General features: G+C 39.0%; 1 long non-coding RNA gene across 1 annotated transcript in view; it reads right to left on the bottom strand.

Moving 5' to 3' along the window:
- The window catches only part of LOC142829860 (uncharacterized), a 118371-nt gene that overhangs the window by 57614 nt on the left and 33287 nt on the right, over window positions 1-27470 (bottom strand). Inside the window, exon 3 of the long non-coding RNA XR_012904732.1 lies at window positions 18084-18155. This is a non-coding gene — a long non-coding RNA (uncharacterized LOC142829860). The remainder of the gene's footprint in view (window positions 1-18083; window positions 18156-27470) is intronic.

Below are 27470 nucleotides of genomic sequence, written 5' to 3'. Positions count from 1 at the left end.
TAACCCTAACTATAGTGACTGGGCAAGTAAACTGCAGTAAGATATAGGAATCATATGGCTGTTCTTAAAGTTTACTATCCTATATGAAAATAAGTCGTGCTCATAGAACTTATTTTCATATAGGATGGAGAAAGCTGTACTGATAAGAATTTGTTTATGTATATAACTTCTGCCCAAGCTCTATGCGTGTTTGTATCAGTTTATAGCTAAAGCATCATTTTTTGCATGTACACAAACTGTAGGGGCCAAATACATAAGATATGTAGGTAGGCACCTACCTGTATTTACAGAAGCACTTTAACTGGTTGGGCATAGCTGCCTAACTAGTTCAGGTGATTTTCTAAATAGTGTTCAGCACCTACCTGAATTTCTAAGCACCTTTGAGAATCTTTCTTTGGATATTTGTCAGCTGGAAGAATGTACATGCTTCAAAAGTTAACACTGAAGTAGTCCCATTATAATGAAAGTATAAATGACATGCACTGGAAGAAACAGTAACTGATATATTTAATGATCAACCATCATTGCCACACACTCTCGGTTCAGCAGTATATTTTACTAAGTGAAGAACATGAGTTTTTGTTGACACCTTCCCCTGAGCCGCATTCATTTTTATTTATATGCTGGAAGGAAAACAGATAGTTTGGTGCTTGCCTAAAAACTAATATTTCCTCTGCAGTTTCTGATAGTGACATAATTAGCATTATATAATAAACTTTTTTCATAGTTTGTGGTGAAGCATTAAATGACTCATATTTCAATGCATTATATTATACTAATTAAATATGGGAGTTCAGAAAAATGTAGAAGCACAGAGAAAGTTTGTTGCCCAAAGTAAAAAGGTATCAAAAAACATAGATTTCTCTTTAGTATTTTGAAAGGGAAGAAAAAGCATGCTTGTTACTCAGGTGAGGGATTTTGCTAGATCAGGGGAGGTTGTTTCTGACTCCTCCCATCTGCCACTAGCCCCTCCAGCCCTGGCCTGGCCCATTGGCCTCCCAATTGACTCCCCACCTGCTGCTGGCCCCACTGTCCTGCTGACCCCTTTGGGCAACCATTTGATGGTGCTCTCAACCCTGCTGGGCAGCTGCCACTGTTATGGCTCCTGGCTCCATGTGGGCAGCCATGCCAGGGCCCCTGGCCTCATGTGGGCAGCCACTATTGCTGCTGTGGCTCTCAGACCTAACAGGCAGACAGGCTCCAGGTCTCACAGTCCAGCTAGGCAGTCCCACGGCTGCATGCTGGATGGCCCCACTAGCATCTCGCTTCAGGCAGCCTGCTGACCCCACAGTGCTCACTCTCCACTGGGACTCTCTGGTCCTGCAACATCGATGCTGGACCATGGATGTTGCTGGACCAGAGTCCCAGTTTATAGAGTTTCACATTTCAACCTGAAGTGTAATTACATTCCTATGAATAGAAAGTTTTTTCACAATCTAAAACCTGACTTTTACCAAGAAAGTAAATCACAGAAGGAAAGAATAACTTTGGGTAAAGGTGGAAGTGGGTGAAAACAGGCTTTCCCACAATAATTGTAGTACTTTCTGTGTCCAAATATATCTATTGCCTATAAAAAAGGTGACAGATATACCATTGTATGGTAAGTATTAAATTTTACTACTATACTATGTAAAAAGCTTTTCTTGTTATTTTCCACAATTCCTCTTTCAGTTGGAATGCATGAACTAAAAAACAATAAAGAGTTTTAACTGACCTTTCAGAATTTGTTTGTGTGTTATTTTCAGAGAAAGGGAAATAATACATGAAACACAAAAGTAAAGTCTCTGTGAAAGAGCACAATTCAGATGTCTTCTGTAACATGATGTGCCAACTATATCTCCTTATATTTCTTGTATCTTTTTGTGCTCCTTATAAAATTTTCTAAACTTTCAATCCTGATTCATATTACAGGTTGAACCTCTATAGTCCAGCACACTCTGGCCCAGTAACATCCATGGTCTGTCATGATTTTAGTTAGCCAGATGTCCATTTATAAGGGGTGTGGTCAACTTTCCCGCAGTCCCATAAAGTTTGTTTAAAGCCACCAGTACTGGCTCTCAGTGTTCTGTGTTGTTATTAACCTCTAATCTACCTCTAAAAGTATTCAGGGAGTACAGTAAGCAGTTGAAGTGTTGATAATGCTTCTAGACAATATTGACCTCCCATGGTCCAGCAAATTCTCTGGTACAGCACTGGTAAGATCCTAAGGGTGCCGGACTAGAGAGGTTCACCCTGTGATAGCAAACTTTCCCTTTCTACCTAACATAATATTATTACTCAAGTGGGATTGTGGTTTTCTGTGTATCTAACAGTTTTCTTAAATAGCTTCCCACACACCTCAAAACCCCAAAAGTGATTTTTAAAAAGTTGTTTATGTATAAATTTTCCATGAAGACCCTATCCCCTATGCACTGCACTGAGCACATTCAACAGAGATAAAAATTACTCAGACAACTTATCCTCCCAGCCCCAAACACCTAAACCATCACCAAGGCCTCAGTTGGAAATCTCTGTTTATGAAACACACCTGCATCTCTAGTTGTAGGAGATTTTGATCAGAATTGAGTTTAATTGCAGCACAGTCGTGTAACATAGTTTAAGACCAGTAGAGCACACCAGTTCATTAGTAGGAGCATTGCCAGCAAATCAAGGAAAGAGATTATTCACCTCTTTTTGGCACTGGTGAGGCCACATCTGAAGTATTGTGTCTATTTTGGAACTCCCCCCATCCCCAAAAGAGGATGTGTACAAATTGGAGAGAGTCCAGTGGATGGCAATAAAATTATTAGGGGCTGGATCACATGATTTATGAAGAGAAGTAGATAGAACTGGACTTACTTAATCTTCAGAAGAGAAGAGTGAGAAGGGATTTGATAGTAGCCTTCAATGACTTGAAGGGGGATTCCAAAGAGGATGGAGGAAGACTGTCTCAGTGGGTGCAGATGACAGAAAAAGAAACAATGGTCTCAAGTTGCAGTGGGGAAGGTCTATTTGGAAAAACTATTTCACTAGGAGGGGAGTAAAGCACTGGAATGGGTGACCTAGAAAAGTGGTGCAATCTCCATTCTTAGATGTTTTTATGGACAGGCCTGACAAAGCCATGACTGGAATGGTTTATTTCAGATTGGTCCTGGCTTAAGCAGGAGTTGAACTAGATGACTTCCTGAGGTCTCTTCCAACCCTATTCTTCTGTGATCACCTTACCTTCCCACAGTTTGTTAAAATGTAGCTGTCTAGGAATATTATAACTGAAGGACATACCTTACCAGGCCAGTCTAGTTCTAGTATGTTAATATTCACATGATGTAATTTTACTTTGTACTTTTCTGCTTTTAAACTCAGGGCTTGAGTGTTTTATAATGTCATACTACATAAGTCTTAATGTATAATGCTCAGCAGGTAAAAGAAAAAACATATACCATTAATGTTACTGAGCCTGTGCACTGAGATAAGATTTTAACAGTCTAAAGTGATTCTTTTTGTCTCATCAATTTTTAGTTCATTCTCATTAGCTGCCTTACATGAAAAAGAAACATATACAATAAGATATACAAAATCTGGATAAATACAGATTTTAGATGTTTAACCTATCACCATTGTATGCAAAATTTAAAATGTTGTTATGCTTTAGAACAGGGCTACTCAACTTTGGAAGCCACAATGGGGCCACAATGAAACTCACAGCACACACTGAGGGGCACGACTTAAGCGTGGTTGTATATACATGCAAATATATATGCAAATATATGTGCAAATAGCTTATTTCACACTGACAGCCATGAATACAAAGATTAAGGCAAGACTATACAACACACAGGCCACATTTAAGTCAGTTCTGCTGATATAAATATAATGCAATATTTACCTGATTTCCACCAATATGACAGCACTTTTAATGAGCAAGGACAATCCAGGAATTTAACTACTAAAACGCATATGAACAGAAGACCATTATACTGACTACTTTTTTGTTTTGGCTCCCACCCACATGCTGCATCTAACAGTTTTCTGTAAATCCAAACTGCATCGCGGGCCGCAAACAAATGGGCCACGGACTGCATGTGATCCGCAGACCATGTGTTGAGTAGCCCTGCTTTAGAATATAAACAAACATTTTTGCCATCATCTGCTTCTATCAGTTAAAGGCAGCACATTCTGGTGATGACATGCCCTAACCTTTCTTGCAACACATTTCCATTTTCTTCTCTTCCCTTTTATGGTTAGAAATAACAATCTGACTTGATTTAATCTTAATCTTGCTGAGGCTATGTTTACATTGTGATCTTTTTCCAGAAAAAGATATGCGATTTGTGTACCTTTTTCTCCTTTTTTTTTTTTCCGGAAGAGTCATTTCCAAAAATTGGCCCATCAACACGGAGCCAAATGTGGGAAAAACATCTTCTTTCATAAGAGCCCTTATTTCTCATAAAATGAGGAATACAGGACTTCTGAAAGAATGTGCCCGCTTTTTCTGAAACTGTTCTGAAAAAGCAAACCCATTCCCTGGATGTGGCAGAGTTTTTCTAGGATACCAGTAGTATCCTGGAAAAACTCCGTAGTGTAGACATAGCCTGAGAGAATACTACATTAGTATATATTGCCAGCTCACTGTTTTGGTAGATACATGACTTGCAAGAGTACATATATTAACATTACATTTTATCAATAAAACAGCTTAAGAAAATAACAGAAGGGATATTCAAGTAGAGAGATCATGACAATGAAATTTGTAGTTGTTACTAAGCAAGTTTTGTGTAATTACATGAAGGAATGAGGTTTAACAGCTAATTCGAATTAAGGGCTTTGCTTTGAACTCCTGTTTCACTGCCGCGTGTAGACGCGGGCAGTTATTCCGGGCTAGTCAATTTCCAAAATGGCGACCGCCTGGAAACATGCTAATGAAGCGCGGGATATTTAAATCCGTGCTTCATGTGCAATTTCAGTCGCCCTCATTAGCCTCCCTAGTCCGAACTAGGGGGCTAGTGTAGACATACCCTTAGGGAAAAATTGCTAGCTAATTAGCTACTGTTGGGATTTTGTGGTTCCCAGAGAGTCAGGTGCTGGGCAGAATCAAGGGTCTTCAATTCAACAAGACTTCATTCGATGTGCACAAAGGGAGAGCCACTGGTACTAAAATCAGCCAGAGCCCCTCGAGCAAGGAGCCCCTCCCCTTGCTGTTTTATAGCACATGGCAGTTACAGGTTACATAACACAAACTTCTAAACCAATCAGATTCAACCTTTCCATATATGGCTTTGTTTGTCACATGCTTGTACTTCTCCACTCCACATGTTGAGTTCACCCCCCTCCCCTTGGCCTTTTCTAGGCTGCTGCTAGGGTGGTGAGCCACAGCATGCTTCTTTAAGCATACCTACTTTCCAAATCACATTTTGTTTAAAATGAACACATGCATACCCTTCAGCTACTCATCTTTAATTTTGATTCAATAATAAAGGATCATAATGTAAACTTGGGGAGGTCTGTTTGTATACTGCAATTTGCTAATTCCCAAGAGAGGGGGTAAATAGAGCCTGGGGTTTGAAAAAGAGACAAATTCAAAGGGAAAATAATTCAGCATCTGATGGTTTTTCAGCTGGTAAAAACTTCATGACTCACATTCAGCTTCGGGAGTGAGGGGGCAGACAAGATTTGTTGGGCCCCTGGGCAAGATGGGGAGGCCTGACTCTACATTCCTGGAAGGGACAGAGCCTAGGGTGGAAGGAGCGTGGCTGGGGCAGCCAGCACTCAGCATCCCCTGGAGAGTGCCACACCCTCCGTGCCAGCAGTCTGGAGCATGTTGCCTGTGCTCCAACAGCAATTTAAAGGGCCTGGCACTGCCTTTTTGGAATCAGTGTGTCCCAGGCAGAGGATCTGTTCAGCTTGTATTCAGAGAGATTTCACATTTGGCTTCAAAATATACACAGGGCCCCACATAGTCATTTTCTGAAGCTTCATTGAGAAAGGCTTTTTACGTGTTCTGCTAGGGTATGTCTACATTTGCATCCTCTTTCGAAAGAGGAATGCAAATTAAGATATTCAAAATTGCAGATGAAGCTGGGATTTAAATATCATGTGGTTCATTTGCATAATTGTGTTATGACGCTATTTCAAAATAGAACTATTTCGAAATAACAGATGCTGTTAAGATGCGGTTATTTCGAGAGAAAACCCTTCTCTCAAAATAACCCTTATTCCTCATACAATGAGGTGTACCAGTTATTTCAAGAGAAAGATTTTCTCTCAAAATAACCACGTCTTAACAGCGTCTGTTATTTCGAAATAGCTCCATAACGCAATTATGCAAATGAAGCACGGGATATTTTGAATGTCTTCATTTGCATTCCTCTCTCAAAAGAGGGTGAAAATGTAAACATACCCCTAGAGTTGGTACTATAGTCTTACTTCAGGTGTGTCTCCCCTAGTCTTTTCCCTGCAATAACAGTAGCTGTATAATTAGTGCAGGACCATGGTCTATGCCAATACTTCACAGTGGATCGTCTATATATGTATTTTAAATCATCTGGGAAGATTTCTGACCTCAGTTATTTGGGGCAAACTTTGAACATAGTGACTTCTGTTTTCATTGGAGGCATTGCTTTCATTTAATTGAATTTGTATTTGTGTGGCCCTCAGCATATTTTAAAACAGACAACAGTTTTGTTTAAATTAGTCATCTAAAAAGATTTTTTTTATATTGTCAACTTTAAATCTGGGAGCATCCCACCAATACTTTTAATTCTATGTTTACATAGACCAAAACTTATGAGGGTGATACTAGGCATTATAGCAGTGCTTCTTAAAATGTGTTCCGTGGCACACCGGTGTGCCACAAGGCAGTTGGAGGTATGTCACGGAGAACAACAGAGTTCACAATGACCACTCTTAAAGGAACAGGTGACTTTTTTCCTTTCCCCCCCCCCCCCTCAAGAACTTTCCTCCTGATCCTTTTTTTTTCCCTCAATAACTTTTCCCCGGCCTCTTTTTTTTTTCCCCTCAACAAAAAGTCCTTGGTGTTCCTCATAAAAAAAACTATTGTTTTGTGTTCCTCCCTCTTAAAAAGTTTAAGAAACACTGTATTATAGGCTGAGTCAGCTTAGAAAATAAGAACATCATGAAAAGCCATTTAGATTTCAGTCTTCTTGTATAACTAGAATGAAGAGGGCAAGCACAGAGCACTACTGTGCTCAACAATCCCAACCTCCTGGAGCAATTTCTTGGGTTTGTGGAAGCCAAACTTGCCTTAAATCTGCTCTAACTTATGAGAAAGATTTGACTGGCATTGAAAAAGCAACTTTGCTTAGAGTGCTTCCCTCTTTTCCTTCCTATGCTACCTAGAGCCTGCCTCATGCTTCCAGTTCTTAAAAGGGAAAAGAATGGGAAGGAAAAAGTTTTGTTTTCTCTGTAGACGATAACTTGCTCAAAAGGAACTTGGTAACAGCTTTCAGCCAGCCTCAAGTGGGCTTCCTCTGTGGGGATTAGCAATGTCAGTTACATTGGAATTATTGGGGACTGATTAAACCACATAGATGTGTACACAAACCTCTTTGACTGTATATAGACAAGTAAGATAGTTGCAGGATTCTGTGGTCTGCGCACAAATGGTGATTCTGGCATAAAGCTATGTAGCATTAGGCAATACTCCAGTCTATTTTCATTTCAGCTAAAAATAATCAGAACACACCAATCCTTCTTTATGAAAAAATGTGGGAAAATAGCAACAGTTTTGTCTGTGGCCAACCTATGCCCATTGTTCCTTTGGAATGGTGCTTTTGCTCTAGTCTCTGAGCATCAGGGATAGTGCCAATCAATGCCTGACAATCAATGCCTGACAGAACCTGGCCAAAAATACCATGCATGTTACACTGAAATTGCTAAAAAATAAATCATCTATCTTTAAATGTTTAACACATAACTAGTTTATGCCTTGAAATATTAATCAGGAAGAGGATATTGCAGAGGAGAGTGCAAATGGAAGTCAGTACTTTAGAGTCATCACTTCAAGCAGTCATTTTTGGTTACTAGAACAAGAGTTGACACATGTTGGAAGATCTATAATAGGGCTGCATTAAACAGGTCCTAGCCTCCTCCCCAAGATGCAGATAATGTTCAGGTTTGTTTGTGACACCATCTTATCTTGTCAGACACATGCAAGAGCTAAATTTGTTTCCTCTATAGATTGTGCCAATCTTATAATAGAACTCAAGAAAAATTAAAAAGGATACCTGCTTTAGCCCTAAAATATCCAATGTACAGAACCAACCATTAACCAACTAATGGATGTGCACATCCTTTTTCATAGAATCCATTGCTTTCACAGAAAAACCCATTATTCCTATTTATATTAAAAGTACAATGTAACTTGCCTTTCAGAACCTCTCAAGGACTTGACAAAATGGCTTCTCTCATACAAAGAGTCTAAAAAAATGGGGCAGAATTTCAGTTCATGTATTTGGAAATACGTTGGCATCATTTCATTAAATTGTTGATTGCCGCACTAAACTGAATACAAGTTTCGCATATGCCAAAGTAAGGAAAATATTACCATTGTTTCTTGCATCCTTTAGTTCTGAAATCAGCCATGCTGATAAACTGGCAAACCACATATGCATAGGAAAGAGCAACATTTTAATTAATCCCTCCTTAAGATTACAAACTGGAATGCTTTTCAAACTCACAAAACCATTTGCTCTCCAGGCAGATGTTTTCTATGGAGCTATCAAACAGATGTAATAAAGGCAATATCTATAATCATATGGGCTGTGTCTACATTGGCATCCCTTTCCGGAAAAGGGATGCTAATGAGACACTTAGGAATTGCAAATCCGCGGGGGATTTAAATATCCCCCGCGGCATTTGCATTTACATGGCTGCCGCTTTTTTCCGGCTTGGGGTTTTTTCCGAAGAAAAGCGCCAGTGTAGATGCAATTTTCCGGAAAATAAGCCCTTTTCTGGGAGATCCCTTATTCCTACTTGAAGGGATCTCCCAGAAAAGGGCTTATTTTCCAGAAAATTGCGTCTACACTGGTGCTTTTCTCCGGCAAAAACCCTGAGCCGGAAAAAAGTGGCAGCCATGTAAATGCAAATGCCTTGGGGGATATTTAAATCCCCCGCGGATTTGCAATTCCGAAGTGTCTCATTAACATCCCTTTTCCGGAAAGGGATGCCAATGTAGACACAGCCATGAAGTTTCCTTCAGTTTTCACTAGTACTATATCAGAATGCTGCAACAGGATACCTTCAACCTTAAATTAAAATGTCAGTAACACTGCACAAGAAACAGGCATCTGACAGATCCAAAATGACAGCACAATTCAGAGTTAATAGCATCAAACTAATTTGTCTAAAACCTGGTGAAAGGAGGCAAATAGCTGCTTATTTTAGCATCTAGGCTATCCCCCACTTCCTGGCACAATATACAATCTTCAGAGTCTAAGTATGTAGTGAAATCAACTGTTCAACCTTATATTTTCACTATATTAGTAAAACCAGAGTGTACCCGGTTATCAGAGCAGATTATCAGGATTCAGCAAAGCCAACCTAGAGGGTCTTTGTTTTGACTTCTACTCCTCTCAGTTAAAGGTCTCAATTCTATGAGAACTGTAGAAACAGTTCTGTCAAAGATTATGAGGGAGCGTCTCTAAATCAGAAGGGAATATGCTGTGAGTGTGGGAAATACAAAATGTGTCCTGGAGGCGAGGGTTAGGAACAACACGTACAGCCCTGTATCAGTTCACCAGACACAGTCTAGTTTGTTTTATTTCTTTCTTATTCATTTTATTTAATAAGCCTCAAGAACGTTACAAGACGATTTGAATTAGATTCTCCACTGGTTACTTTGAAAAAACTACGTGGTTTTTCCTAAATATCTTGATCTTATTTTAGGCTTTGTGCATGAACTAGACTTGTAACCACTCTCTACATTGAGACTTGAAATTACTGCAGTTAGTCAATAGTTTTGAATGCTTTAAACTTTCAATTTTTAGCCCATTTTAGCAAAGTGTTACCTTATTTTGAAACCACTTTTAACATGAAATATTTGACTCATTTCACCTGCAATAAGAGCTGCTTCAGCTGATGATCAACTGTTTGTTGGCAGATCGGGGCAGTCTGGACGTGCCATGGTCGACAAAGAAGCCTTTGTCAACCGGGGCAGGTAAACCTGGTTTCACGAGGCATACCTGCGCCGGTTGACAAAGCCTTCCTTGTCAACTGCAGCGCGTCCAAACTGCCCCGATCTGCTGACAAACAGCTGATCATCAGCTGGTTGGCAGAGTGCGGCAGCCATTTAAATTTAAATGTAGCCACGATTATTTAAATCGCGGCTTCATTTCCCTCTGCCGATCAGCCTAATCTACATGGCTCCGTTGACGGAGCCATGTAATTTAGACACACCCTAAGTGTGCTGATCTACATGCAGAATTTGTGCCAGATTCTCAGCTGATATAAGTCACCATAGACTTTCTAGTACTATGCTGAAATATGTTAGCTGAGGAGCTGGCCTTTAATATTTTATATATTAAATATTTAATATCTTATTGTATTAATATTTAATAAAATAGAAAATATATGATTTAATATTTGTTTTATATATTCATTTATATAATTTTATATATTAAATATATAATCCCTTTTTCTCTTCCCTAAACTCCCTCTATCTTTTAATTTGCCCATCTAACCATGTCAATTTACCACACTGATTTCCCATCCTCATGTGTCTTTTGTAATGCATCAGAGCTATGCACTAGACTATCACAAATAGTTAATTACTGTGGGCCCCATATAATTATAGATTCATTTAGTCCGAGTTATTTCATACTTGTAAACAAGTTTAACATAACCATCCAATTGATACCGCTACTGTACAATTAATCAGATACATTTATAAATTAATAGGCTGTGAAACTGGCCCTCAAAGTGGTCTTGATAGAAATTAACTTCACAACTTAATTCGATCCTAAACACTCACTCCAAGTGCCTCTTCCTTACAATAGCCAATAAATTCATCTGCTCAAGTCAGGAAATACTCCTATTCTATACTTCATGACCTTGTGTCAACTGATCTTGAAGGATCATTACTTCACATAGTCCCACTATAAGCCCTATTACATTTTAGGTTTTACATTCAGTAGTTTACAATAGTAATATTGTACATGTCATCCACTATCCATTGATTCTCTTTTTCAACATAGGTTTCATCAATAGATGTGAAACATGACATTTCAAAGATTGCAAGGTTTTACTGAGCACAATACTTACTTCTTTCTTCGTAGGTGAAACAATGGCAGAGTCACTTGGTGGACTGAATCTTGGGAATGAACGTCAAAAGCAATTTTGCCCATTAGCTGTATCTGCATCATGAAGGCAACAGTCTCTTCTGATGTTCCTTCCCAAGATTCAGTTCACCAACTGGCTCTGTCACTGTTTCACTTGCAAAGAGTAAAGTGATTAATTATTCTGCCCATCTCCCCCCCTCTGTGGGTCTTTCTTAAAAATAAAGAAATAGAGAAGGGGGGAATTGGACACAAAGCAGCTGACTAAAAAAGGCAAAGGAGTGAGCTTTACCTTCATGGTTGCTACTCCAACCATCTCTTGCAACTCCAGGATCCACCATAGAACTATCAGACCATTTCCCCCCAGTAACGACCGGACCAAGCAAGAGAGAGGGTATGTCTACACTACAAAGTTAATTCGAAATAACAGCAGTATCTACACAGGCAAACCGCTATTTCGAAATAAATTCGAAATAGTGGAGTCCTTATTCAGAGTAACACCAAATTTGAAATAGCTATTTTGAATTAAGTGCTGTGTAGAAACTTAATTTGAAATAGGGGGCCCTCCAGCCCTTCCCAGGGAGCCCTGGTGGCCACTCTGGACACAAACAGGAAAACTTATCCTCCTCTCCCCCAGCTCCAGAGTCATTAAAGGCGTAGACCTTGGCCACAATGCCTGTGCTAGCTCCAAGCCTGCCAGCCCAGAGCCAGCAGTGGCCACCGGGGCCCCTGACCCATTGGCCCCAAAACATGAGCCAGCAAGCCACTGGCAGCCAGCCCTCCACCTCTCCCCAGGAGCAGTCTGCCAGCTCCCAGGAGCCTGACAGGGGATATACCCCCCCGGATGACAGCCTGCAGCAAGTGCAGCCGGACTGATGGCAACAACCCCACGAGACGCACCAGCATGCCCAGGGGCAGCTCTGGCTCCATGTGGCCGAGTGCTGTGGTGTCCCTCATCGAGGTAGACAGGCAAGTGGGGAACCCTGAGAACTGTCTGTCCGGGGTGGGGGTAGGGTCCCTTTAAGCACGGAGCTCAGTTAGCCTCAGGCAGCATCCCCACACACTAAGTCCTAACCTGATGCCTTGCTGGCACTGGTTCCGGCCAGCCTTAACCTTGGTTCAGCGTCCACTCAGTATGGACATGCTATTTCAAAATAGCAAAATATTATTTCGAAATAGTTTTTGTGTATAGATGCATTATTTCAAATTAGCTTAATTCGAATTAACTATTTCAAATTAAGTTAATTCGAAATAGCACTGTAGTGTAGACATACCCAGAGGGCCTCCAATAATAGTGGACCATTCAGCTTCCACTTTCAGGAGATCTGGATGATTTGGTAGCCACCCTCAACTCAGATTGGGTAATCTTTGTTGCACTTTGTACATTTGGACAACTTAACTGAGGCCAGGTCTACACAAGGGGATAAATTTGAATTAAGCAACTCCAGCTATGTTAATTGTATAGCTGAAGTTGATGTATCTTGATTAAAAATTTGGTGCCATCCCCACAATGGGAGGTTGATGGGAAAAACACTCCCGTTGACATTTTTTACTCCTTGTGAGGAGTAGGAATTCCATCACTGACAGGGGTGCTCTCAGTGTTTGATTTAGTGGGCCCTTACAAGACCCACTAAATCAAATGCCAGAAGGTCAACCTCCAGAGCATCAGTCCATGTGTCCTGAAACTTGCTTCCTGGGTTTTTTAATATCTTCTCCACATGTGTTGTGTTCCACTTTAGTTTCACTAAATTTAGCAACAGCTGTAATTTATCTGAGAGAAAAAAGTCCTGGAACTCACCTAATACTGATTAACCAGTCTCTTGGACACAGCTCCCATGTTATATTAATAAATCCCCATTTTCTTTGTGACTAGGACAACTGGGCCATCTTAGACTAATGATTCCTATGTCTAGCATGCGTTTTGCTCCACCTTAATCTGTTCCCTCTTTATCTATGTAGTAGTTCTGTAAGCCCCACTCACACATGGCAATGCATCACTGCAGGTAATGTGATGCTCTCAAGTGAGTTAGAAAACACTTCCACCTTTGTAAAAATCATGGCTGTTCTTTTCTAGCAGAATGATCCCTTTCCCTATATTAAGGCTTTCTAATGGAGTCTCTCCTTAGTCTGGTGCTCTATGCAGTTTCAATATGAGACCCAAGAGAGTAATAGTTGTATACAGACAATATTTTACAATGGCTCCAGCACATTCACATATATGCAATATGTGTATGTGTGTGTAGTAATAGTAGTTATGCATTACAAATTCAAGACTAAATATTCAATGATAATGTTATCTACTCCCTGCTTTTACATAACCAAAAGCAACAGGGTCTCCCCCTGACTCGCATCTAGGTGCTAATATAACATTAGTGTTTAATTATAATCCCTGTTAATAAGACCCTGTTAAGGCATTACAAAGTAGTACTTCAAACTTTTACAATCTGCAATTCCAAGGAGAGTTACATATGTACATTGAGTTTTTATTTGCAGACTGATCGTTATGTTGCATCTTCACCTCCTTATCTGACTTCATTAGCTACAATACAAAATAATGGCAGATGGATGGAAAATTGACTTCTTAAAAGCTTAAGTGTTTTGGGAAGATGGGGACAGTGTGATAAGGCTAAAAATAATTTCACATTTAGGGAAAATGCAGCTTGAACACAATAAAAATAGACAATGTTAGAAGAGGGATTTTTTTAAAAAATAGACTACTCTCAGAGAGTTTCAGCTAGAAGTCAAGTGAGAATAGAAATGTAGGCAGGTTTTTTTAAGGCAAATGTGTTCAAGTCCTGTTTTAAAGGGTCAGCCAGGGTTTCTGAAGTACTTCATTTGTTCTGTGTAATAATTTTCTTCTACTGAATGAAATGTCAAATCTTCTGAAGATACAGCTGACAGACCCTTCTTAACATGACTTTTGTCACATACAGTGTCAAGATTGAAAGCGGATATTCACAATCAAGCAAAATGTTTGTTTTTGAGATATTTAGCTGAACACTAGTGAAGACAGCAATGAACATTAGACACCTGCTGACATACCGGCAGTGTTGGTTTCTTTCTTCTCAGTGGCACATGCTTTACATTCCCATTGGGGCATCTGTACTGAGGCATTCAACATTTCCAAAAGCAAAGGCAGTTATTATATAATGATGGGCAAAGAAGCCAAACAGAGGCCCAGATATGGGCTGTCTGATATTGCATAGTAACTAGAGTTTGCTTTTTAGTTGTAATATGTTATATTATATAACTTTTAACTTTCCAAAATGTGAGACCTAGGTTCACAATGATATACACTTTCAGATGTTTAGTCTTTCATTTGATTTACTACCAAATGCTCTGACCTTTACTCAATTTAAAATTGGTCAAAGAATGTTCTGGACCACATACCATAACTGTAAACCTAATCAATTCTTCACTTAAAAATTAAGTTCACACCCACTGAAGTGCACTGTTATCATTACAATTTCAGTTTTTTCATTGTCGTCATTGGTCTTAGGATGACGTCATTATGATTGACACTCCTGTTTTATCAAGGACCTCATCCAAAAAACACTGAAGTTACTATACTACCACTGATTATTTGGATCTGGTTTTTACGTCAAGGATGTCAGTCATTTTTGAAGATTCAGAGATCTAATCCCTGCTTAACAAGCTCTTTCTTCACACTAAGGCCATGTCTACACAAGGAGATTATTTCAAATTTACAAAGTTTGACTTCTGGTCATTCGATTTTACACATTCGAACTTCCACGTCCTCACTACAGGGAAGAATCAAATGTAGTCTGAGGCAAGTTCCGTTAGTATGGATGTGCTACCTCAGTCTTGCTGCCCAGGAAACACTCTGAGGAGCTCCATGAGTCCTCCCAGAAGCCAATTAGTTCAAACTAGTGGCACTGGAGCATCCACACTAATGTTATTTCAGACTTTCAAATTCAGGAATAGTGTTATTCCTCATGAAAAGCAGGACTACAGAGTTTGAATTCCACAACCCCTTATTCTGGAATAACGGGCTTGGTAGTGTGGACACATCGCTTACAAATTTGACCAGGGGGAGGTGGGAGGGAGGGAGGCTAATTTTGGACTGAAGTCCTAGTGTAGATCAGGCATAAATGAGTATCTGAGGCAGACTTCACTCGGTAAGATTCAGTGAAAAGAATGTCAGTTCAGTTTTGGCCTTTACCAAGAAAGTCTCACCAACCAACTTGAATTCACTTTGAAAATGAAAGCATACAAAGTAGGCATAGCATGTCACCAATGTTTAAACATGGTGCTGTACAGACACACGGCTTGCAAAAAGTGGATTGAAAGTGACAACATGTTATGCAAATGAAATAGAACAAAATGCTGGCCCAAGATTCTCTTAGTTTAAGAAAATCTAGGAATTTTCTATTGTATTATTTTGGAGACAACCAGACTATGAGTGATTCTACAAGGCATGACTATGAAACAGACTATGAAACAGATGAGTGATTCTACAAGGCATGCCTCCTTCCCCACCTCCACTTTTGCTCTTTCTAAACTGAATTTCAGTCACATTCAGAGTTTTCACTGATTAAAGTGTTAGTCATTTGAGGGGTATGGAGTTGATTATTCCATTTCAAATTGCAACGCCTATTCATGACTATTTTAAAGTGTGAACACCTAACTTGAACCATCATACCACCTTTGTACATTCATTAATTGAGTAACAGCATGTATAACTATCCATCTGAATTGTGTATGTATATATTTAGATAGCTGCACTTGGACTTTAAACTATATTATTGCACAGGTGTGATCTGTTTGGGTTAGTAATTATTTGTGTCCCCATTGTCTGGGGTATTTAGAAGCAGGGCCGGCTCACAACATTTTGGCACCTGAGGTGGAGAGCTCAAATGATGCCCCCATACTCCCTTGCTTAGGCCAAAACTTTGAAAGGTCTCAATACTGCCTTCTTCCTGTTCTACTCTAGAGAAGAGAGAATACATATGCACCGGCAGCAAACACAATTTTCTACACTCTGGGTCCTACTGGCGCCCCTTTCCCCTCCCACAGTCTGGCACCTGAGGCAGCCACCTCAGTTCACCTCATGGTAAAGCCAGCCCTGTTTAGAAGGGGGTAAAGCACTAGTAAATATCCTACAGATAAACAGGATTATTTTAATCTTTAGGTTCCTGCCCCAAATATAATTCCGAACAGTAGAAACAAGGCAATTCAAAGTTAGCCTGATATTTCTGTCTTAACTCAAGCTATCATGGATAATCATTGAGTTCAGGGCACCACTTACTCCTTAATGTGCAATTTCCTGTCCTTTCCAATTGGTGTCACAAAGCTAATGTGTTTTAAATGTGGCTTTGTGTGTATTAATAGGACATACTGACCTTCTGTTTTTTTCCTACTGAAATGCACTTGCTTTTTATGTTCATTCACAGATTAAATGCGTTTACATAACTGTTAGGCATGAAAAACATTCATGTCAGGCAGCGTTCAATTGTACATGAATGTGAACAAATATATACATCAGGTTATATAAAGAGAAGCCTATAAAGAGAAGCCTCCTCTACAGACTTGCTTCCCTGGTTGAACTATATCTTCCACAACACCCACTGGCTACATCTAGACTGGCATGATTTTCCAGAAATGCTTTTAATGGAAAAGTTTTCCATTAAAAGCATTTTCGGAAAAGAGTGTCTAGATTGGCACGGACGCTTTTCCGCAAAAGCACTTTTTGCGGAAACGTGCCCGTGGCCAATCTAGACGCACTCTTCCGCAAAAAAACCTCGATCACCATTTTCACAATCAGCTCCAAATTTATTCACAGGTAGTAACTGAGAGGCTTTACTGCTATAGTGATTTTCCTTAGCACAAGGTGTTTGCTAGTGACCATTCCAGCAAGCATAAAAGGCTTTCTCTTTGAAGTACAGGAGGGCTACAACTACACTGGCATGAATTTCCGGAAATGCTTTTAACCAAAAAGTTTTCTGTTAAAAGCATTTTCGGAAAAGCGCGTCTACATTGGCAGGACGCTTTTCTGGAAACGCACTTTTTGCGGAAAAGCATCCGAGGCAAATCTAGACGCGCTTTTCTACAAAAAAGCCCCGTTCACCATTTTCACGATCGGGGCTTTTTTGCGGAAAACAGAACTATGCTGTCTACACTGGCCCTTTCGGGCAAAAGTCTTTCGGAAAAAGACTTTTGCCCAAACAGGAGCAGCATAGTTTTTCTGGAAAAGCACTGATGATTTTACATTAGATCGTCAGTGCTTTTCCGGAAATTCAAGCGGCCAGTGTAGACAGCTGGCAAGTTTTTCTGGAAAATCACATGGTCTAAAATGCAGCAGATATACATTTAAACATCATTAGAGTGGCAACCATAGGAATTTAAATTTCAGTTACATGAAGACTTGAAACCAAAATGTGTCCATTTTTGTATTCATATATAAAGCAACTTTTGTGTTTTGTTTCACTCATTTAAAAAGAGTGAAACACAATATGGGCTTGCCATTTACACATTTCCGCCCCAAATATAAAACTTACATTGAGAACTAGCTGAAAAATGAGAACATCCACTGACATTTTTGTTTTTGTTTAAAGCCAAAATTTGGCTTTTGGTGAAATAATTTTGTTTTTAGATGTATATTTGCCAGAAAAGCTCTCCTTTACTCATTGAAAAAACTTTTCATTGAGAAAAATTGATGGATTTTCCCTTTTATTTAGGTTCTCTCATGATTTTAGGGGAGAGTATTTCTCCCACTGAGGTCAACAGCATAAGTTCTGGGATGTCATTCCCACATAAGTTTAAGTCCCACAGCATATTAGCAAGTCATCCTACCTGCAGTGTGGTGGTGGGGAGCGGGGAACAGGGGGGGACAGGTTCTTATTTTCTTTACGCAGGAAAAGGCTCCTATATGGATTAAAAGTAGTTTTCAGTTACATGTAAATAAAAACAATGTCCATGCTGTAATCACATTTTGTTAAATGAGTTTTCTTGATCAATCACATTTCTATATCCAGAATCAGGCCACATACAATATAAAGGCATACTCCTGCTTTTGAAACATCAAAATAACATTCCCTTGAGGTAGCAAAGTATAGGATTTCTATCACAACACCAAAGAGAAAAAGAGCAATTTTAGAGCTTAGATAGGTCCCCATTAAACAATAGAAAAAGATCCTAAGTTCTAGTTTTTAAAATCTTTTCTCGTACTTTCATACCTCTGAACACAATGGAGAAAAACATGAGCTATTTACCAATGTATGTATTTATTTATTTATTTTGCTCTTGGAACTTAACACACAAAAGATTTCTCCGCTCTTTCATTTTATAATCCCAGCTGCTGTGATTGTTTTTGTTTAAATAAAGTAACTGGTCTCAGTTGAGCCCAATAATATTCCCCACATTGTTGGGATGTTCAACAGACCCTGATATGAGGCAAAACTCCTGTTGTAGCTCTCCTCTTCAGCGAACAAAATTTAACTCCTTCCCTGCCAGTCATCATTATGTAGTCTATATATGTTCCATGATCGAATATACCCCCACAATCTGCAGAAATCATGTGATTTCTTTAAGTAGTTCAATATTCCTTTTCCATGAATAAAAATGCTGCATAAGCTTGAACACCATAACATAACCATGTTTTCTAAACACACAGTCTACAACTTTACTTACACTAGTAATTCAGTAGCTTACTCACACAAGTTAAATTCCATACATGAGTAAGGCTCAGATCCACAAATGGCCTTATTCACTTTAACCCCAGACATAAGCCACACTGCAATTCATAACATCCCTGCTTGGCTGCCAACTAACTCTGTTGATGCTTAAGCTAGCTTTGCACCTAAAATTTCTCCAGGCACCTAAGATTTTGCCTTTGGATAGGTATACCACTTCTGTTTCATCCCAGGTGCTGATCTCCCATCAAAACCTGAACATGTTCCATAAACCAAGAGAGAGAGTTAGGAAGAGAAGTGCCATCTGACTAAACGAGGGGTGGTCAATAAGCAGCCCATGGGCCAAATGCAGTTTGCCCAGGCTAGCCCTGGCCAGCTGATGGCCACTTTATTTACTTGCCTGTCCACGGATATGGCTGTTTGCAGTTCCTGTTCGCCATATATCACCGATCCCATTGCCTGTTGCTTCCTACAGCTCCTATTGCCTGGGAATAGTGAAACACAGCCATCAAGGCTGCACCTGTAGACGCTTAGGTAAATAAAGGGTCAGGCAGCCTGCCATGGGCTAACCCTGACAAATTGCATCCAGCTTGTGGACCACTTAATGCCTATCCTGGGCTAAACTGTTGAAACTCTTGCACTTTGGATAAATTATTAAGGAATCATTGGGACAAAAGGACTAAGACCTTGGCTTACCAACTTCCCAAGTGATTGCCCTAACAACTGGTTTGTCGATTTAGTCACTCTGTTGCCTCTAGCACACCGTTTTCGGTATTTATACATAGTGAAACTTTAACAAGCAAGCTTGAGACCCATTTCATGGCTCAGTGGTTTCTCCTGCGAGGTGGAATCCCCCTGTTCACATCCTTTTGTCACCTCAGACAGAAGGGGGAAATTAATCTGGATCTTTTACATCCAGGGGAGTATTCTAACTACTATACTAAAAGTTATAAATTGGGCTGTTCCTCTTGCTCTGGTCATGCTGTGTAGAGTGAGGTAGACACCTAATTCATTCTCACAAGAAGTTATTTAGGCTCCTAAGCTGCCAGCTGCCTGATTTCACAAGAGGGCTTTCCAGCTAAAGATTTCCAGTAGAGATAGATACCTAAATCCAGATTGCTGGGATGAACCTAAGTCCAGTTGAGGGTATACCCTGAATGCTGGTAAGTCTACTTTAGAGAACTCTAACATTTGTGGATCACAATCTTAGGTATCTCATCTCCCTATACAATGAATGAGAAGACATAGGTGCTTATCTCAGGCTTTGCAGGTCTCATTGTTGTTCTAGTTATTTTCTAGGCACCTCTGGGGGAATCTGAACATGAGGACTTTTCTATGTATTCATCTCTTTCCTTTAGTGCTGTCCTACAGACTGTTACTAAAGGGGTCAGTAAGCATCTTAGCTTGGCAGCTGGGTAAAAACAACTCTAGGGAGGAGGTGGCAATGAGAACAAAAGCAGAGGTTTCCTGGAAAAGCTCTGCTACATCCAAAGAATATGTCTGCTTTCTCAGAAAAGTTTCCAAAAAGGCGGATACGTTCTTTCGCCATCCCTGTATTCCTCAATGCACGAGGAATAAGGGATGTTTTGAAAGAGGACGTTTTTCTGAAATTTGCCCTTGTGTAGACGAGCCAAATTTTGGAAAAGCTTCTTCCGAAAAAACCGGAAGAAAATACACAAATTGAGGTTTGCAATTTGCGTATCTTTTCCTAACTTTACTTTGTAATGTAGACATAGCCTGTGGTGCGAGATCTAGGATGCAATTTGACCTGCATGAACTGGTCCCTTGGGACATGATTTACCTTGAATCCTTGTGACTTTTTTATGTAAATGTCCATTCATCACATAATAAAGATTGCTCAGGTAGCAAAATAGACTGGAATATCTAAGGGGACTATCTGTGACTCCATTGTGCTACTGTGGGAATTACATTTGGGACTGGGTTGGTGTTACAGAATTGTAACAGTTTGATTCACCATTGTCACGTTGGGAATTAGATGAGTCCATGGTCCTCTTATGGTCAGTGTCTCACCAATCATCACTCCACTATCCTGTCTCCATTTTTTTTATCTGGACCCACATTTCTCTCTGGACCACGGCAACCTCAGAGGCCAGGTGAAACCCCAAAGTCTAGCCCATTGCCTCAAGGACAAGCTGCAGTCTGTAAAGGCCATGCTTCATTGTGGCAAGGTGCAGGTCAAGTGGGGAAACCAGGCCTGCCCATGTCCCTTATTCCTCGTGGAATGAGATTTACAGGGATGTCAGAATAGCAAGCCTGTTAGATTTAGAAATAATGGGTGTGCTCAAAAGATGTGGAATACGTAATATGTACCTCCGATATCTCTAAATAGTGCTGCAGTGTAGTTGTAGACTGATATTTCTACTCACTGTGGACACTGGTAAGCCCACATGGCTCAATGAGAAAAACTGGGGGCTGATGAAGCTGTGTATAGAAGTACATACAATCTCGTAGAAGTGTGTGATCAAAATTATAAATGCTTCTGAGACCCTGTACCAGGTATACTATAGCACTGCCACACAAGGCCCACATTTGCAAGGGGCCAATAATGACTACATGTGGACCACAAATATATTTGGTGGCAAGCCTACAAAATATTAACCTGGTCCTGCCCTGCTGGAGTGGGTTACTGCACCACTTCAAGAACATACCACCAGTTTAGGATGTCTGCCCCAAGATTAACACCCAATCCAGACAGCGTTGAAATGTGCCAGTTGTAAAAGTCTTTCCCCCAGTGATTTCTCAATGCAAAGACTCAAGTAGATTCACTATTAAACAATAAAACACAAAAGCAGTAGAGGCACATGCACAAAACTCCAGAGGTCCCAGGTTTGGTTCTGCCTATGGTAATAGTCTTTAGATCTAGAAGCCATTACAGAATAGACATTTTTTAGAAATGGGGGAAAAGTGCTTGTTATTGAAGATTAGTGTTGGACTAAAATGTCTATTTGTATAATGAAATATTTTCACTTCTGACCTCTCAGCTATCTGAGTTTGCCTCACTATATATTTTCTCATCCTTTCCCCATAAAATCAACACAGATCCTGTAGAGCAAGTGGTTTCCCATATCTGGATTTCCCTTGAGAGCTAGGTAATAACAATAAGTTGCATTCATTAAGTATATTCTTTGACCCTCTCAGCATCTTTCTGAAGTGGAGGCTCAGTAAGCAAACATGTCACTCAGTTGACTAGAGTCACCAGTTCAAGATAATTTAATTGTTCTATATGGTAGTTATTTGTTCTATAGGAAAGCACTGTTCTTTCCTCTCTTCTCCAATGAGAAGTGAAAGTGTATGATTCTTAGGCATAGTAGGAGAGAAAACAGCAGGAAAAAAAAGAAAATGGATTTTGAGCAAAATTATGTGGAGTTAGTAGTTAAGATCCCATGGGAAGAATGTGTACGGAGGTGTCATGATCATGACGGTTACCCAGTAGCCTGGGGACTAAGGGGTTAACTATGTCCCTTACCTAGCCAGGTGGAGTGGCCAATAGGAATGTAGGTAGGAATTTCAAACTGGGACAAAATAATTTTTGGTTTTTCCCTCCTTTTTTTCTGGAGGCAGTTCTCTCCAGCTATTGAGGGGGACAGACACTATGTCTCCCTCCAAGAAAAGACTCTTTCTTCACTTTCTGTAAGAAGGGTAAAGTTTAGATAAATCCATTAGGTTTTATTGTTTTATGTTTTGGGTATGGGATCTGATGTCTGTGCACTTTTAGGCCCATGGAGTTTCTCCATGAGTGTATTATTTGTTACTTTTCCATCTAGTTATTATGCTTGCAACACGAATATTGTGGTGATAATAAAAGTTTTATTTTTTCTTTTATTAACCTGGTATTTGTTAATGGTTGTGTTCTGCTTTGTACTTTAGGGCTGAGATTTCCCAAGTGATCTCTCCCTGATTTTTCACATCAGTACTTGGGTGGTGGCAGCAGAAGTTTTATTCCCAAAATCTAGGGATTTAAGATTTTGTGGGGGAGGGGAAGTTTTATACCAAAGTCTGGTAGAAATATAGTCTGTGAGTAACTACTGTGGTTGGAAAACTGTTCCCAAGGAGTCAAGCTGGAAGTCAAACAAGATTGAGTGGGATCCCACGGGGATCAATTCTGTGTCCTGCTTTGTTAATTTTATCTTCAATGATTTAGAAAATGGCATAGAGAGTATATTTGAATTTTTCAGATGATATCGAACTGGAAAGGACTGCAAGTGCTTTGGAAGATAGAATTAAAATTCAAAGTGATCTGGACAAACTAGAGAAATAGTTTGAATTAAACAGAATGAAATTCAATAAGGACAAATGCAAAACAATCCATTTAAGAAGGAACAATCAGTTGCTCACATACAAAATAGTAAATGACTGCCTAAGAAGGAGTACTGCATATTGGAGCACCAGTTAATATGAGTCAATATGACTCTGAAGAAAAAGCAAACATCATTCTGGGATGCATTAGCAGGAGTGTGGCAGGCAAGTTGCAAGTAGTAATTCTTTCATTCTACTCTGTACTGATTAGGATTCAGCTGGAATATTGTATCCAGTAATTTCCAGGCACCATATTTCAGGAAAGATGTGAACAAATTGGAGAAAGTTCAGAGAAGAGCAACAAAAATTATAGGTCTAGAAAACATGACCTTTGGGGAATAGTGAAAAGTCCTGGATTTATTTGTCATCTGGAAAGAAAAGCCAGAGAGAGGACATGATAACAGTTTTCAAATATGTACGTTTGTTACAAGGAAGAGGATGAAAAAAAATTCTCCTCAACTTCCAAGGATAGGACAAGAAGCAATGGTCTTAAATTAGAGCAAGGGAGGTTTAGGTTGTATTTTAGGGGGAGAGGGAAAATCCTAATTGTCAGGGAAGTTAAGCATTGGAACAAATTGCCTAAGGCAGTTGTAGTATCTCCATTAATGGAGGTTTTTAAGAACAAAGTTAGGCAAATACCTGTCAGGAATGGTCTTTTTATTATAACTTAGCCCTGCCTTGAGTGCAAGGGACTTGACTAGATGACTTATTGAGCTCCTTTCAAATCCCATACTTCTAGGATTCTATATATACTGTAATTGCATTTCTATTGAGGTCAGATCATTTAATGTTTAGTTATTACCAGTTCTGTAACAAATTCTCTTTCAGAAGCAGGTGCTTTAAATATTTTAGCTCTTCTCCACTGATAGTAAAATTAAGGCTTGACTGTCAGCTGATAAATTCTTGAAAGCTAAAAAGTAGTTACAAATGGATCAAAGTAAGAAATGCTGTTTAATTTAGAGAGAGAAAAATGTAAATATAGTAATGTTATGAGTGAGACTTCCAAATGCAGGTCCCCCATCTTTGGTCACTTGAATTAGTTAAGCTACAGATAAGGGAGAAAAATGTATGCCAGCACATTATAAATATTTGAAACAGTAATTCCATTTCCAATCTAGTCCATCAATGCCTCAGATTGGTGCTCATCAGTTGTGAGGATTTTAAAGGCTACCCTGGTTTAGCATGTAGGCCTTGATTTATGATTAATGGGTATGTTTCCTTTTTACTTACATGGTCTTAACCAACCAACTTCATGCTATATTTATTTATGTATTTAAAAATATTTGTACCCTACCTCTTTATTTAAAATATTTGAGGCGGGAAACAAAGAAGCAGCATTTGTTGGCATGATAGGTAGCAGTCTCAGCACAACTTCAGTTTATGTGAAATGTGCGGAAGTAGCTAACACTCCATAGAATATGCATAAATTAAGGCTTAAATTAATTATTTTTCTGTCATCTAGCAGCCTGTTGCCACATTTTTTGACCATCCATACATTATTTTTAGTAAGATCATCATCTCAAGGCTGTCCCCCAAATAGCACTGGATGAATTCAGAAGACAGAGACTTAAAACTTGGACTATGCTTGATTTATCTAATTTGGGATATCTTTGTCATTGTTATAATCATTTACAGAACTGATTTCTGCAGACTTTGACATTCCTCCTTCATTCAATTAAAAAAAATTGTAGACTTCTTTCAGTCCTGCTTATCAGACAATAATCACCAGGAAGAGCTTTTAAGAAACTATGCTTATTGTCAGATCAACTATAGGGAATCAAGTATACCAGAATTTGCATACATAGGTCACACTTATGGCCTAATTGGTTTCTGGAGAACCATCGTAAGTCAAGCTGTTGTAAGTCGAACCCTTATTTTTTAGAAGCACAATGTTATAAATGGCGATTCTCTTCCTTGAAACCAATTTCATACCCTAAAAATACCAAAACTGACTCTGGAAATGGAGGAAAATTATATAAAACACTAATATATGCCAACATTTACAAACATTTATTAACAAACATTCAATATGAAAATAAAGCACAGAAAATACATTTGAAAATTCTTAAGTATACAATACTGTATAGCACTAAAATTCCAGGACTGAGACTGCAGCTGGGTCATCCAGATCATCAAAATCTAATCTACTTGCAAAAGGAGGTGAGTTTTACTGGGGGGAGCTTAGTTAAGATGAAGTTAGTTTCTGGAGGGCTTTTCTCAATGGACTGTACTGGCTGAGGCTTCTGACTGTCCTTGTGCATTTCCTGTTTTGGGATGATGGGTGGAGTCTGCATCGTACGCCACTGTAAATGTGAGCTGCAGACATAAATTAGGGGATTCTAGGAGCTATCTCGAATGAAAAAAATGGTTGTAAAAGAGGGGAATCGTAAGTCGGGAGGTCACAAGTTGGGGGTCGCCTGTACTTCTCCCATTATTGATCAGGAGACATTGCCAAGGCAAACAGTTGCACTTAACAGGTTGCTCTTGCTTTTTTGAAAATTATTGGGAGTCTCTGAAAGAACCCTTACAGTCTTCCTTAGTTACAGTATTTTGCATACTTGATGGATATTTTGATGACTGCTATTCATCTCTTTACATGAACCATGATGGAGATTACTTTCAGTAATCCTACAGATTCTTATATTTATTTTTTCCAAAATGACTTATTAGAAGAGGTGTACAGAGGAAATATTTGCTCCATTCTAGCGGTCCAACAGCTCATTTAATCTTAATTACCTCATTGTTTAAATGAACTGTAGGGCACTATTATTGAAGAAAAGAGGCACATTCTTATATAAATTCGCCATATTGAGAAGACCCAGTCCTACAAACCTTTAATCAAACAAGTGAGCACATTATTTCAAAGGGACTACTTCTGTTCGTTAAGGTTTGCATCACCTGGTCTCTTTTGCATCTTTCCATCAGAAATTCTCAGAGTTTTTGTTTGTTTGTTTTCAAACCGTTTCTATTTAATAAGTTAAATTCCTACAGAACTATAATCAGTAATTTTTTTACATAGTCCAAACATTCATGAATATTTTCTCTGGAAAGCAGCCTAATTAAGACCTAATTAGATTTTGTAAAGAATTTTTTTATTTGATGTATGACCGGCCTTTTTAGAGCCACCAGAAAGAAAATAAAACACTTTAAAATTTGATTCAATCTTTTTTGTTTAAGGAAGTTATAGTTTTCCAAAGAACTGTTTGATTTTCTTTAGTAAATATGTATTTAAACATTTTCACAAAAAGTATTTTTCTTTGTACATAACCAGATATAACCTCTAGTAAAGATATAATTAGGCTTGGTATTTTTAACATATGTATATTTTACCCTTGAGACTAAATGGGAGCAATACACTCTCTCAGGCAAAGATATACACTAATTAGGATTGATATTTTTTAACTGTGCTATACTTATGTAATTAATGTAATTAGGCAATATTTTTAATTATATCAAGTAATTATGTACACACATAGGCAGTTTTTCAAAGTTTTAAAGAAGTTCTGTTCAGTCATTTGCACAAAGATTTATTTATTACTGTTCCCTTTTAAGAATTTTATGGGTTTGCTGCACTTCAACACTTGAGCCTGCAATTTGCTCTCTTTGTGGAACTCCGAATGATGTGGAGCCCAGTTACTTTAGTGGGGGTGCTGTGTTGATGTAAATTCACCTGCAGGATGGGACCATTTACATGCTTAATATTAGTGGTTTTAGGCCCCCCTTACCCAAGCTTTGGGGGATATTCAACATAGATATAAGCTTTACACCACTATTTAAAACATTTTCTCCCTGGATAAAATTTACTTAACAATTCTTGCTACATTAAAGGTAATAAACACCATTCGGTGATATCAAAGAAGATTCTGCGGTGGAAGGGGCAACACCTACTCCATTTTCAATAATATTAAATGTATTCCCCTTGACTGGCTGATTATGGGGATATACTGTACACTGAAATCAATGCTAAGAGTCACTGCTAAGCATTTAGTTTGCTATCAGAATTGGATTGGGGGAAGACAATGTGCTGTAAGCGACAAATTGAAGGGGAGAGGACCTGATGATCTAGATTTTTCTATCTTCATCTACAATTATGATTAAAATATTTGTGGTCTGTAATTTTACAAGTATAGATCAATGTAGCATGGTTTAAGACACAACAAAGGCCACAGAAACATGATAAAGGCTCAAACATTTTTCATTTATCATCAAAGAGAGGTGTTTAAATGTAACC

This window comes from Pelodiscus sinensis, chromosome 6 (genome assembly GCF_049634645.1).
Source record: "Pelodiscus sinensis isolate JC-2024 chromosome 6, ASM4963464v1, whole genome shotgun sequence".
Taxonomy (NCBI): domain Eukaryota; kingdom Metazoa; phylum Chordata; order Testudines; family Trionychidae; genus Pelodiscus; species Pelodiscus sinensis.
This window is presented reverse-complemented; position numbering and strand designations above follow the sequence as displayed.